A 14,675-nucleotide genomic window follows, 5' to 3' on the forward strand; every position below is an offset into this window, starting at 1 on the left:
CAAGCATTTTCCTGAATGTACCACAATTTTAAGAGCATTTTATACTTCTTTTCAACTGCCCCAAACTTATTTTCAATGAATACTTGGAATAGTACCGAGTCTAGTGTTTGGGACAATTTTGAGATAGTTAAGAGAGAAGTGATGGCTAAATTTGTAAGGGTTCAAATAAAATTAGGCCATATAGTCTCAAAGTTGGGTTTCAAACGATAAAAATTTCATCTTGGTTGGGCTCAAATAGTCCAAACAAATGTTGCCTAAATCATTTCAACATTCCATGCTTCCTAGGATTTCGCCTCAAGAAACTACTAAGTCAAATCTAAAGACTTAAACTTTCATGCATGCCTAACTTTCGTAAGGAACTAAAATTTTATGGTGTGATTTGCATGCTTTATTAAAAATACATTTATATCATTATTAAGCTAACATAACAATTCATTGAAATAATGGAACTTTATTCATACTAAAGTATAGCATACTTAACAAAATTTCAAATTATTGAACAAAATATATCCTAATCATAATTAACAGAAAAATTTATTCTGAGTGAAAATAATTCAAATTTGCGGTCCCCCCAACTTAAAATGAACAATGTCTTCATTGTTTAAAGTAAATAGATACTATACACCATGTAGGATTTTAGAAAAGATGAGATGAGTCAATTTGACTGCTTAAGTACCAAGCTCTTTTCTAAATCCAATCGTAGACTTGTATATACCTATTGCCACACTTTATACTTCATGACTTGCTCAAATTTTATTAGTGATTTTCCTTTCTTACTTTAAAATTAAAAAAATTCCTAATTAACTTAATCCTAAAATGACCTAAGAACAAAAATAAAATAAAGTCAAGATCCCCCCCTTTATTTATTTGTAGACCCTTCCGAATTTGACTCATCTTTTGCTCCATCACTATCGCCTTTGCATGAATTGCTTCGCTCCTTCTTCGATAATGGACTCCATGGTTCAAATATAAAATCTTTGCAAGTGGTGTCAAAGATTCTCTTTGACAAGTGTGGATTCCTTGCTTTGACACAGTCCACTTAGAACCTGGAACTGTAAGTTCCTCAAGAATTTCTTGCAAAATTTTAGGCTCGATGTTGTTCATCAAAGAAGAAAATTCATCATTTTCGAAATCAGGTAATTCAAAGAACTCATTAATAGCATTTGAACTTACTAGTACCTTGATACCGCGAACTGGAAGTTCTGTCAAATCGCTTGAGGTTAAATTCGCGTAGAATTCACAAACTAGTTCCTCATCCACACTAGGCCTCTTTTCACAAAACAATTCCCAATTGAGGGCTTTAGCAACTTGACGAATACGTGCCATAAAGTCTTTGTAGTTTCTCTCTTTCAATGTAAAGCCTTTCTCTGGATGCATTTGTTGATTTTTTAAGATACTCTCGTATCTTGCTTTGGCTTCTTCACAATGGAATTTGTTTTGGGTTTCATCAATTTAAGCACAAGCACGAGTTCTCTTGCGAGGCATGATTAACCTGAACAAAAGATGGGAAAAATTATTTTCTCAAAAATTTAATTAACAAAATTTATTAATAATTCAGTAAATTGAAAAATTAAATAATTGAATAAAATTAAAATTTAGGAGCAAACAAATTGTCTTACCACCTTTTTTTATAAAACTCAAAACTCCTAAAAATAATTAATAAACAAAAGAGGTCAATTTAATGTGGGTTGGAAGATTTTGGCTAAGGGCTTCGTGTAGGTGTGTACCGCACAAGTGCAGAATAGCAAGCAGACTTGTCGAGCAGGAGCAAGAACCGGCACAGGCTTGGCACGATGAGCTGCATGGGCAGCAGGCCACAAAGTTGAGTGGGCAATAGCTTAGACGCGCGTACGCTAGAGCTGGAGTAGATATAGCGCCAAGGTACGGGCCTGGTGAGTGCTGAAGCTGGACATGCGCAAGTGCTGGAGTAGGATGGGGTGCGCAATGCAGTGTGCGATGGGGGCAGGTGTGCTCGGCATGTGCGATGGAGCTGGGCTGTTGGGTGCTTACTGGCCGAATGGCTGCTAGGCTATGGGCTTGCGGCACTTTAAGGGTTTTGGTGTTTGGGATTTTTAGTGATGAATGAATGGAGAAGATAGTATTTATAATGCAAGAAATAGGACTTAAAGTAGAATTCTTAGAGAAATTTAATAATTAAAAACTCTAAGTTCTAATTCTAATCCAAGTTAACAACAATTAATAATTAAATATATGCACATTAAATTATTAATGCTATTAATTTATTTAAAAAAATGAGATATGATTAAAACTAATCCTAATTCTATGCTAAATTGATAAAAATTAATATATAAATTATAATAGATATAATTATATATTAAAGATTATTATTATTAAAAACTTATCAAATAAAATATGATGAAATTAACACGAATCCTAACTCTATAATAAGTTGATAATATATATTATAATGGATATAATAATATATTAATAATTATCATCTTTTTTTTTGAATTAAAAACATTTATTGTAAAATCCTTTTGAAAATATTTACAAAAAAAAGGCATCTAGTTTTTATTATTTACGAAAAAAGCAACCAAAATTTGAAAATAATTCAATTAAGTCCCTAGACTTAATGAAAATTTGAAATTGAGTTGCAATTTACAACTTAGGTCAACATTGACCTCTTTATTTGAAAAACTAAAAATTTATTTTTCTATTTAGGGAATAATTTCTCAGAAAATTATGTTAAAATCAATTCCTAGGAAAAATTGGAAGGGTCACAAGCGGTCTCACTTAAGTTCCAATCTCCTAGACAGAATTGATTTAAACATACTAATCTCAAAAATATACCTTAAATCATTTATTAAAAAAGAAAAATAAGAAAATTTAAACATCTGATAGAATGAACAAATTTTGATTACGTTCAGTTTTATCTCCCTAATAATGTTTTAGACGCTGAGCATTAACTTGAAAATTACCTCCCTTACCTTGGAGTTCAACAACTTCGTATTGATAGACGCGATGAATCGTAAATGGATCGGACCAATGTGATTTTAGTTTACCTGGAAAGAACTTTAATCTGGAATTAAACAACAAGACTTGCTGACCTGCTTCAAACTCTTGAACTCGAATGTGCTTGTCATGCCATTTCTTAAGTCTCTCCTTGAGTAGTTTAACATTTTCGTATGAGAACATTCAGAATTCCTCTAGCTCATTGAGTTGGAGCATCCATTTCTTTTTAGCAAGCTTAAGATCCAAGTTGAGTTGACGAATGGCCCAGTAAGCTTTGTGTTCTAACTCCAAAGGTAGATGACAAGCTTTCCCAAAGACCACCTGTAGGGTGACATCCCTAAAGGTGTCTTGTACGCTGTCCTGTAAGCTCATAAAGCATCATCCAGTCTTTTGGATCAATCTTGTCAGTTCGGGCAAACTACCTTCTCAAGTATGCCTTTGATCTCCTTATTTGCCAGTCTAGCTTGCCCATTCGTCTGCGGATGGTAAGCTGTAGCGACCTTGTGTTTCACTCCATGTTTATCTAAAAACCATTTCAACCATTTGTTCACAAAATGGGACCCTTCATCGCTGATAATAGCTCTTGGGGTTCCAAATATTACAACCCTAGCATCGTTTGTTGAATAAGCTTCAGCTTCGACCCACTTAGATACGTAGTCTACAGCTACCAAGATGTACTTGTGACCAAAAGATGGAGGGAAAGGACTGAGGAAGTCAATGCCCCAAACATCGAATAATTCTACCTCAATGATGTTTGTTTGAGGCATCTCATTTCTACTGGTGACATTTCTGACCCTTTGACATCGATCACAACTCTTTACGTAAGCGTATGCGTCCTTGAATAGTGTTCGCCAAAAGAATTGGGCTTGCAATACTTTGGCCGCAGTACGAGTACCTCCGAAGTGTCCTTTACTTGGAGCTGAGTGACAATGCTATAGAATCTTTTGTACTTTATCTTCTGCCACACATCTCCTGATCATTTGATCTCCACACTTCTTGAGCAAGTATGGTTCTTCCCAAAAATAGTACTTCACATCGTGAAGAAACTTTTTCCTTTGATGATATGTCTTATCAGTTGACATTAAACCACAAGCTAAATAATTAGCAATATTAGCAAACCAATGGGTATTATGGACATGATTTACCTTTAGTATGTGTTCATCCGAAAATGTTTCTTGAATTAGTATAAGAGAAGAGTTCCCTTCTTGCGGCTCCAATTTGGACAAGTGATCTGTTACTTGATTATCCACTCCCTTTCGATCTTGAATTTCTAGATCGAACTCTTGAAGTAGAATTACCCATCGGATCAACCTCGGCTTAGCATCTTTCTTAGAGAGTAAGTACTTAATTGCTGAGTGGTCCGTATAGACAGTCACTTTGGTACCTATAAGATAAGATCGAAACTTGTCAAAAGCAAACACAATAGCAAGTAACTCTCTTTTTGTTACCATATAATCAGTTGAGCTCCTGTCAGAGTTCAACTTCCGTAGTAAATGGGATGAAAAACCTTGTTCCTTCGCTGGCCCATAACGGCTCCTATCGTGAAGTCACTCGCGTCACACATCAATTCGAATAGCAGATCCTAGTCTGGTGTGACTATTATGAGTGCCGTAACTAATTGACTCTTCAAATCTTTGAAAGCCTTTAAGCATTCCTCATCAAACTTGAACGTCGAGTCTTTCTCCAATAATTTGCATAAGGGTTTAGCAATTTTAGAGAAGTCCTTGATTAATCTTCGATAGAAACCAGCGTGGACCAAAAAGCTCCTAACACCTTTTACAGATGTTGGAGGTGGGAGTTTCTCAATAACATCTACCTTTTGTTTATCTACTTTGATTCCATGTCTCGTTATCCGATGCCCTAGAACAATCCCTTCTCGTACCATGAAATGACACTTTTTCCAGTTGAGTACTAGGTTTGTTTCTTCTCACCGCCTTAGTAGCTTGGCTAGATTGGCTAGGCAATCATCATACGTATCTCCAAATACTGAAAAATCATATATAAAAACTTCCAAATACTTCTCAACCATGTCAGTAAAAATAGACATCATACATCTTTGAAATGTAGCAGGTGCATTACATAAACCAAATGGCATGCGTCTAAATGCAAATGTACCATACGGATACGTGAATGTTGTCTTGTGCTAATCTTCTGGTGCTACTGTAATCTGATTATACTCCCAGTATCCATCAAGAAAATAGCAATAGCCTCGTCCCATGAGTCTATCCAGCATCTGGTCTGAAAATGGCAAAGGAAAGTGATCTTTCCCTGTTGCCTTGTTCAACTTCAGGTAATCGATGCAAATTCTCCATCCCGTAACCGTTCTAGTCAGTATCAACTTATTATTCTCATTTTCTATGACCGTGATACCTCCTTTCTTTGGCATGCACTAGACCAGACTTACCCATGAACTATCTGAGATGGGGTAAATTATACCCCCATCTAACCACTAAATGATTTCTTTCTTTACTACGTCCTTCATGATAGGGTTTAGTCTTCATTGTCCATCGATCGTCCCTTTCTTGCCATCTTCTAGTATGATCTTGTGCATGCATACAGATGGGCTAATATCACGGATATCGGCTATGGTCCATCCGGTAGCCCTCTTGAATTGTTTCAGCACCAAGATGATTTTCTCTTCTTGCTCAGTAGTTAATTCTACTAAAATAATCACATACAGAGTAGAAGAGTTACCTAAATAAACATATTTTAGAAGTGAAGGTAGTGCCTTGAGTTCTAATTTAGGTGGCTTCTCGATTGACGCTTTTGGTTGGGCATAATCCCTTTCCTCTAGCTCCAAAGATTCAAAGCGGGATTGCAGAATAAATCCTCTTTGATTAGCTTCTAACAAAGCTAACTACTTATCCTCCTCTTCATTATTCGGAGGATCTGATGTCAAAATTTTTTCCAACGGATCCTCCACATAGCTGAGCTCCTTCTCCACTATTAAATCTTCTAAGTCGGATACTGTAAACAACCGTCAATTGTGTCAAGAAATTACATAGACTTAAAAACGTTAAATGTTACCTGATCATCCTGAGCACACATAGTAAGCTCGCCCTTCTGTACATCAATAAGGGTCCTTCCGGTTGCTAATAATGGTTTTCCTAAGATAATTGACACTTCTTTGTCTACTTCAAAATCTAGGTTAACAAAATCAGCAGGGAAGATAAATTTATCTACACGTACCAATACGTCTTCGATTTTTCCTTTTAAATGTGTAACACCCCAAACCCGGCCCAGACGTTACGACCAAATCCGGCGTGTCACATTGAACTGTTTTTTGAAAACCATGTTTTCATTGAAAACCCTTCTTAATGTTTAGAAACTTTTACCGTTTAAACTTGAATAAAACCTTAGCCTTATTTTTTTCCAAAACGTGATTCATTGTAATAATCAAAGCATTGTTAACAACCTTGTAAAATCTTATGGGAAACTTTGAAAACTTGTAAACCTTTGTAGTGGCAAAATCATGTTATTTTAAAAAACAGTTAAGTATCAAACCTTCTTTGTCATGGATTAAAGTGAATGGATACTACGCACCAGGTAGGATTCAAGAAAAGAGGAGGTGAGTCAATTAGACTGCTTAAGTACCTAGCTCTTCCATGATCCAATCCTAGACATGCACACATCCATTGCCACACTTTAAGCCTATTACTTGTCCACGAACAACAAATTAAGTTTAAGTCTATTTAAAATATTTATTTCCTTTGAAAATATTTACGTTGCGGAAACTTTGCTCGATTATCGTGATATTTTAAAAATAAGTAACTTTTATAAAATGCGCCCTAGAGCTAACCAATTTAATAACCCAAAATATTAAAAATAATAAAAAGAGCGGCCTTATTACAACTTAAACCAGAATAAAAATGATCAAAATAATAAATGCGAAACTTATTTTAAAGGAAACAGAAACTTAATCTTCGTGGCCACTCTGAATCCACCCCAGCTCCAAGTCCACCAACTAGGGCTCACCTGCAAGGATGGGAAAAAGGGGGGTGAGTTTGGAAAACTCAGTGTGTAAAGTATCCCAACCAGAGCCCAAATCAGTTCAAGCTTTACTGGGCCTAAGCCCTATTCAGAAATCAGTGTTAATTGGGCCTTAGCCCATATCAGTATTAATCTGGGCCATAGCCCTATTACAATATCAGAGCATACTGGGCCTAGCCCATATCAGTATCATTCTGGGCCGTAGCCCTATTACAAGTCGAGATATACTGGGATTTGCCCATATTAACACAGTTGGGCCCATTTCAATATAGTTGGCCCATAACAAAACAGTCTCATATGATTAATGCATGATAACCCCATCCAACCCTGCACTTGCCTCCGTCCATCCCTACACTTTCAGTGGGGAATAAATCACCCACGCCATCCCTACACTTACAGTGTTAGCACCGGTTGCGACACTAACTATAATCCGCAGCAAAGCTGCTTATATCAGAATATGTGGCACAGCCACCAGAACGGGTTCTTCCTCCATAACAAAACCCAACCCCATGCAACAGATATACATGTCATAGCATACAACAAACATAATCAGAATATCATGCATTTTAGTCAAAATTAACCCTAGGGGTATAACAGTCATTTTGCACCTAGGAGGTAAAACTGTAAAATTTCCACTTTTAAAGGTATTTTAGTAATTTACCTATTTTAGGGTTTTTCATGCATATTCCTACCTTTCACGTACTAACAGAATCACTTACTGAGGGTTCTTACCGAATTGGGCCCGTTGGCCCACTAACCCGTTTTCGGCCCATTAACCCCAAATATACCGAAGTGCACGAAATTGCACACTCTGCAATCATACTACTTGCGATTACCAAAATTAACAACCAAACCACCTCACGAGCGCTCGCACGCTTGCAAGTTCACAAATGCCGGCTTTTTGGCTTTTCGACTTTTTGGCTTTTCGGCTTTTACCGATCTAGTCTACGAGTGGGTGTCATTTACACACCTGTTTTATGACGATTCGTTGACGAGATCCACACACGAACTGCCTACAATTTTATTACTACCACGTTAATCTAACTATCGAAAACGAACTACATATTAACTCCTTACCATATTCCGCCAATAACACCTTAGGCACTAGCGATCCTACCTTTGCCGAAGTTAGTGACTAGGTTTAGATCCAGTTGTTCCACTTGTCCAAGCCCTTGATCAACAGCCTCTAGATCACACTATTATCAAAATAAAGTAATTATCACAACCCTTAGGGCTATAAGCCCAAATCGACAGCCTCCCTAACCTTTAGGGGTTTCGGCTTTTTCTAAAGTACGAAATAAAGACTAGGTTGGAAAGACTTACCACCGATTCCTTCAATCAACGATTCCCCTTAATTCCTACTCAATTTTGATGTAGTTCTAAGCCCTCAAATGATAACAAAAGTCGAGCCTTCAATGATCTTAAAATTTGGCTATGTCCCTGTGGCTATGCGTTTTCGGCTTTTTGTAACAGTGAAGAAAAGATGAGGATTTTGTAATGGCTTTGTCGATAGAAACTTGGGGTTTAGAGGACTAGAGAATCGGTCAAGAATGATGAAGAGAAGTAAAAAGATTTGGCTAGGAAAAATCGACACAGAAGAAAATATAGGCTTTCGGGATTTCAGCTTTTTATGGAAAATGGTTATGAAGGTTTAGAAACGACTGATAAAAGATAGAGATGTACAAGATGATAAGAAGATTCAGCTATAGAGGAAAAAAGAAAAAGAAGAGGAGAAAGTAGATGGAGAGAAAAATAAAAGAAAAGAAGAAGGAAAGAAAATGGAAGAAGAGAAAATATCAAAACCCAAAGGAAATATTCTAAAATACCCCAAATATATACTGAAGAAAAGAAAACAATCAAACGGAACAAAAATCAGCAATGGCTAATTTACTCAAAATCCAAGAGACTAGCCGAAAAAACTCCCCAACTAACACCCCATAGTTTGCTTAAATACTTACCCCACCTCTTTCCAATTTGAATTCCATTATAGTAACCTGCTTAATTCAAATTCCAATCAAGGTCTGGGTGTTTCGGTCCAGTTCAAATACCTTCCCCACGTGCAGCAAAAATCCAAACCTTGCATGCGCGAACTACTGCTCGAACCCCAGACCTCCGTCCGCCTTGTGCCCAGACCCATGCTGCTGGCCACTACACCAGGCTTCCTTCCTTACTAATATATGGTCGCAATAAATTATAAACCTTACCTGCTTCAGTTCTGGCCCACTTTAAAAATAAAACAAAATTCACCCGCGTACGGAATCGAACCTGCGCCCTCTCCATATGTCCAGCACGCTGCTACCACTACGCCACAGGCGCTCTTTATGTTAAATTATACCTGCAACTCCTCTTAACCTTATTCTAGCCTTGAACCTAGGCTCCTCCCACGCCCTCCTAGCACCTTTAGCCACTGGGCCAGATGCCTGCTTGTGCTAAAACTCAGCCCTATTTTATTAATGAAGCCTACTACCCAGATTCCCTTAAGAGGCCAAATTAAAACAATTTTTTTCCTAGAGTTTAAACACTAAAACAATAATACTTTTATAAATATATATTTTCTTTTTTATTTTTTTCTATCTAATAATAATAATTATAATAATAATAATTTTATAAATATATCTAATAATAAAAATTTCAAATATCAATAATACAGTAAATAATAATAATAATTTTCATAAAAATTTTCAAACATACATACAGTAATATTTTTCTAAGAACAATAATTTTATCTCATAATACTAATTATCCGTAATAATAAATTTAGTAAAAATTTTCTAGTAGTAATTTAATTCAATTTTTTTTCTTAAACGATAATATTTAAAACTTCTTAATTATTCAAGTTTTCTTCTATCTGAATCCTAGACTCAAGGCCCAATTCTTTCTAGGCCCAATTTTTGGGGCGTTACAAAATGTGCTAAGGATCGATCTGCTAATTGAAATGTAACCATAGTATGTCTAACTTCACCTATCCCCAACATTCTAAATATTGACATAGGCATCAAGTTGATACTCACACCCAAGTTTCATAGTGCCTTACCACAATATGTTGCTCCAATATTGCAAGGTATGGTAAAACATCTAGGATCCTTCAATTTTGGGGGTAGTTTGTCTTGAAGATATGCAATGTATTCCTTCGTTAGAGCTACCATCTCAAATTCTCTGAATCTTCATTTTTTGGACAGGATATCCTTCATGAATTTGATGTAGTTTGGCATTTGCTCAAGTGCTTCAACCAACGGGATGTTGATATGAAGTTTCTTGAGTACGTTTAGGAACTTCTTAAATTGAATCTCCTACTTTTACTTTTTGAGTCTTTGAGGGTAGGATGGTGGTGGTTTCTTTACTGGAACTGGTTGATTCATCTTCTGTGGCAACTCTGCATCTAACGGGGTTGTTAGTTGATCAGAATTAGCTGGTTCTAAAATTACCTTATCGTGTTTTGTAGATTCTGGTTCTTGTGAAACTGGAATTTCAACGCTCGGTTGAGCTTTCTCTGATTCTTGAGCATCAGCTTACTCCTTTTCAGCTTCAATGTTGTTGGGCTTTACTGTCTTTCCACTCCTCAATGTTAATGCTTTGCAATGCCCCTTCCTCGGATTCCTTGGATTTTTCGTATCACTAGGTAAAGCACCTTGTGGTCGGTTCTTGAGTTCAGTTCCAAGTTGGTCTATTTGGTTTTCTAGGTTTTTCAATGTAACTGCTTGGCTTTGGATTAAGGCATCATTCTTGGCCATGTATGCCTTCAACAGATTTTCTAAGCCATTGGATGGTTCAGCTTAGGTTGGTTTCTGAACTTGTTGGGGAAAACTTGGTGGCTGGGTCGATATAGGTTAGACATAAGTATTACTGGTTCCAGCTCCTTGGTTACTCCAGGAAAAATTCGGGTGGTTTCGCCACGACGGGTTATAAAATTGGATTGCAGTCTTTGCCTTCCTCGATTTTGGTTCTGGTTACCTATGTAGTACATGGATTTTGGGTTTGATGGACATTCTTCGAACAAATGTCCTTCCCCATAATCAACACAGGCTATATTTTCAAATTGATTTGGTGGCTGTGCTGTAAAACTGTTAGACCCATTAGTAGTAAGATTTTTAAGCATTGAGGATATTGATGATACTTGAAATGCGAGTGAAATAAGAGCGTCTACTTCATGTATTCCAGTAACTCGTCTTCCTAACACTGCTCGGTTGGTTGTCCATTGGTAATTGTTGCTGACAATCCTCTCGATAATTTTATAAGCCTTATTATAAGACTTAGAAAGGAGAGCACCATTAGCAGAAGAGTCCACTACCATTCTCGTGTGAGCATTGAGACCATTATAAAATGTCTCAAGTTGGATGCAATATGGGATTCCATGATGAGGGCACTTTTGTAATAACTCTTTATAACTTTCCCATGCCTCATACAAGGACTCATCATCCATTTGCTGGAAGGCAGTGATCTCGTTCCCCAACTTAGCATTCTTGCTAGGCGGGAAACACTTCATAAGGAATCTTTCTGCTAACTCTTGCCATGTGGAAATTGAGTTTGGTGGCAATGAGTTCAACCAGGCTCGAGCTCTGTCCCTCAGCGAATATGGGAACAGCTTCAATTATAATGCATCTTCGGGTGCCCCGGCAAACTTGAAAGAATCGCATACCTCCATAAATAGTCTTAATTGTAGGTGAGGATCTTCGGTGGACATTCCACTGAATTGGCCCACTATCTGAAGCATCTAGAACATGACTAGCTTCAGATCAAACTGTTGTGCCTTAATTTCGGGTCTCCTAATACCCGGATTAAGATCATTAAATACTGAGACGGCATACGTTCGTAAAGCTCTATCCCTATTATCAGCAATAAGGATAGGATTTTGAGCAGGGTTTGCTCTGTTTCCTTGGATTGGATTTTTGAAGTTCATCTCCTCCTCTGATTTGCTTGTCTTCTTCGCTGTCAAAAAGTTCTTTCTATCTTAGGGTCTACAGGGAGTAGGTCAATAATTCGGTCAATACTCATAAACACCTGAAGTAATCACAGAAAAATTAATTAAATTAAAAATTAAACAGGAAAAATAAACCAAAATGTAAAACTAACAAATTCACAAATAATGACTTTTTAAAACAGTCCCCGACAACAGTGCCAAAAACTTAGAACGACAAAACTGTGCAAGTGTACACAATCGCAACAAGTAATAAAGTGACAAGTAAATGTCGAGTTATCGTTCCTGCAGGGACTGTGAAAAGGATTATTTATGAATGCAATTTAAAACACTTTGGTGAAGAAAAATATTTTGTTTAAAGAGGGTGATTAAAAACTTAAGAAAATTAAAATAAATAAAAAATGAAGTAAAAGAAAGTTCTAATGCACACTTTCAAAATAAGGTTTAATCAAGATGATATAATTGTGTTGGATTAATTACACTTCTCATCTTAGAATTATTAAACTTATGTTTATATTGTTACGAATAAAATCACGACAACCCAGTAATTTGCTAACTTATGAACATACTTACATACCAAAATCCATTCATCTCTTGACATATCCCTATGTCAATTCAATCGACTAAACAGATTCTAGTAAGCAAACATGTTATTAAACATACATACTCATTAAACTGAATTAATCTCCTGCATATCCCTATGTCAATTCAAACGATTAATTAAATCTAACAAGTATATAAAATACTATGTGAGGTAACAAGGTATCCCTACCTTGAAACAGTTTAATCACAATAATCTTGCAAGTTATGCAAGGCAATAATATCGCCAGATACATTGCTAATTTAACCTTCAGCTACCTTAGAAGAATAAGCATGCACTGATTATGTACTGTTTCAATTAATTACAATTTCAATCCATTTAAATAATTAATTCATTAGTTACATCACAGTCGTAATGCAAGAATAACTTAGGCATGACTTTACTTAATCAAGCATTTTACCTAGGCCTATAACAACATAAACACAATTTTAACAATTTAAGAAGATGAAATGCAATCAACCCAACACGAATTAAATTCAAGCTAAGCTGATTAGATTAACCATTCCAACAACATGAATACTCATAAATATGTTCATTATAGCAACAACAAAAATTAAAGAGATAGGGAACAGGAATTAAATCTGGTGGTTTTCAGAGGCTTGACTTGGTTGCTCCATTCTTCCTTCTTGCTGTCCTCGTCGATCAAGGCTTCGATGAACACTCAATTGTTGCTCCAAAATGGTTGAAGAATGTAATAGCTCGATTTAGACTCTACTTAGAACGATAGTTTCGGGACCACGAATCTGAGTCAAAAAAATATTTTAAGATTATTTTATGTGTTTATTATGTCTGAATTGATATCCGTAAAATTTTCTTATGTTAATTTTGATGTTTGAGTGCTCGATTATTAAAAAAGATTTAATTGCATCAAATGAAAAATAAGCATGCTACTTTGTAAAATGCCTAATTGTTATGTCTTTTCAATGTGGAGGTTGTAGGTTATAATTAAGCCAAAAGAATTAGTGATGGACAGCATTGACCTTTTAATATAATGGTTTCATATTTTATTTATAAGGTTAAATTTGTAAAATAGAAATTTTTATATGTTATAATAAATAAAACATGAAAAAATTGTTTGCATGTTCATATTTTTTATCACTGAAACTAAAAGAATAGAAAAAAAGAAAGAGTTTGAGTATTCGGCCTTGTACAAGCTTGATTAAGGTATGTATTTATTTCGGTTTTTAATAATTTTTATGTTTTTGAGATTGTTTCTTTGAATACTATCCGACCCATGCTCGAATTTTTTATTTTGATGAATATTTTAAGTTATGCCATTGATGAATAATTGTGTTTTGTGATGTTTGATGATGAATTATGGAAGATATGTTTTGAATTAATATGTGTTGCATTGGAATTTTTGATGAATTTGAGTAATTAGGGCTAAATTGCAAAAATTATAAATTTAGGGACTAAAATGTGAAATAAATGAAATGTGTGGATTTATATGAACAAAATGAACATTCGGCCTAAGAATGTTGTATTGAAATTTTGTGTATTTTGTATTTTATACAAATTGGATTAATTTGTAAAAGTGTGAAATATTAGGGGTAAAATGGTAATTTGCCCATTTATGTGTTGTTTATTAAATTGAATGAAATTGAGTTTGAATGAGCTTAATTTGAAATTGTATAGATCAAGAACAAAAGAAATCGGACTTAGATCGGGGGAAAATAAAAATAATTGAATAGTCGATTTACATCGTTCATCGATATCCGAGGTAAGCCTGTAGGCAAGTAAACGTTGTTAATTATTACTATATGTAAAATTAACATGCTGATTTGAATTTCTATGAGTTTATAATGCAATTGTTGAATGTGAATATGCTTGGGAATAATATGTTCAAGTTCAAGTCGATCGAGTTACAACGTCTGAAAGCCCCGTACGAACCTGAGGAATAGCTAGGATACATATGTCATGACATAAGATTTTGATATGTGATGTGCGAGTAAGACCATGGCATCGATATATTTGTGCGATTAAGACCCTGTTTGGGATAGTGGCATCGATATGTGATTACATGTAAGACCACGTTTGGGACGTTGGCATTGTACGATATATGTGATTATCCGAGTATCCTATACAATTTCGAATGGTTCAACGGGCAATGATAAGTTACGAATGAATGTGAAATCAGGTTAAAGTCAACAGCTATGTGAAAATTATTTGACTACTTAAAAGTAAAGTAAGTTAGTT

The 14,675-nt window shown here is 35.6% G+C and overlaps 1 non-coding gene across 1 annotated transcript; it reads left to right on the forward strand.

Moving 5' to 3' along the window:
- The first annotated feature begins 11,309 nt into the window (after positions 1-11,309).
- Positions 11,310-11,416, forward strand: LOC121211712 (small nucleolar RNA R71). The gene has a single exon (XR_005906931.1). It is a non-coding gene; the product is annotated as a small nucleolar RNA R71 (small nucleolar RNA).
- The last annotated feature ends 3,259 nt before the right edge of the window (positions 11,417-14,675 follow it).

The sequence above is a fragment of the Gossypium hirsutum genome, chromosome A12 (assembly GCF_007990345.1).
Source record: "Gossypium hirsutum isolate 1008001.06 chromosome A12, Gossypium_hirsutum_v2.1, whole genome shotgun sequence".
Taxonomy (NCBI): domain Eukaryota; kingdom Viridiplantae; phylum Streptophyta; class Magnoliopsida; order Malvales; family Malvaceae; genus Gossypium; species Gossypium hirsutum.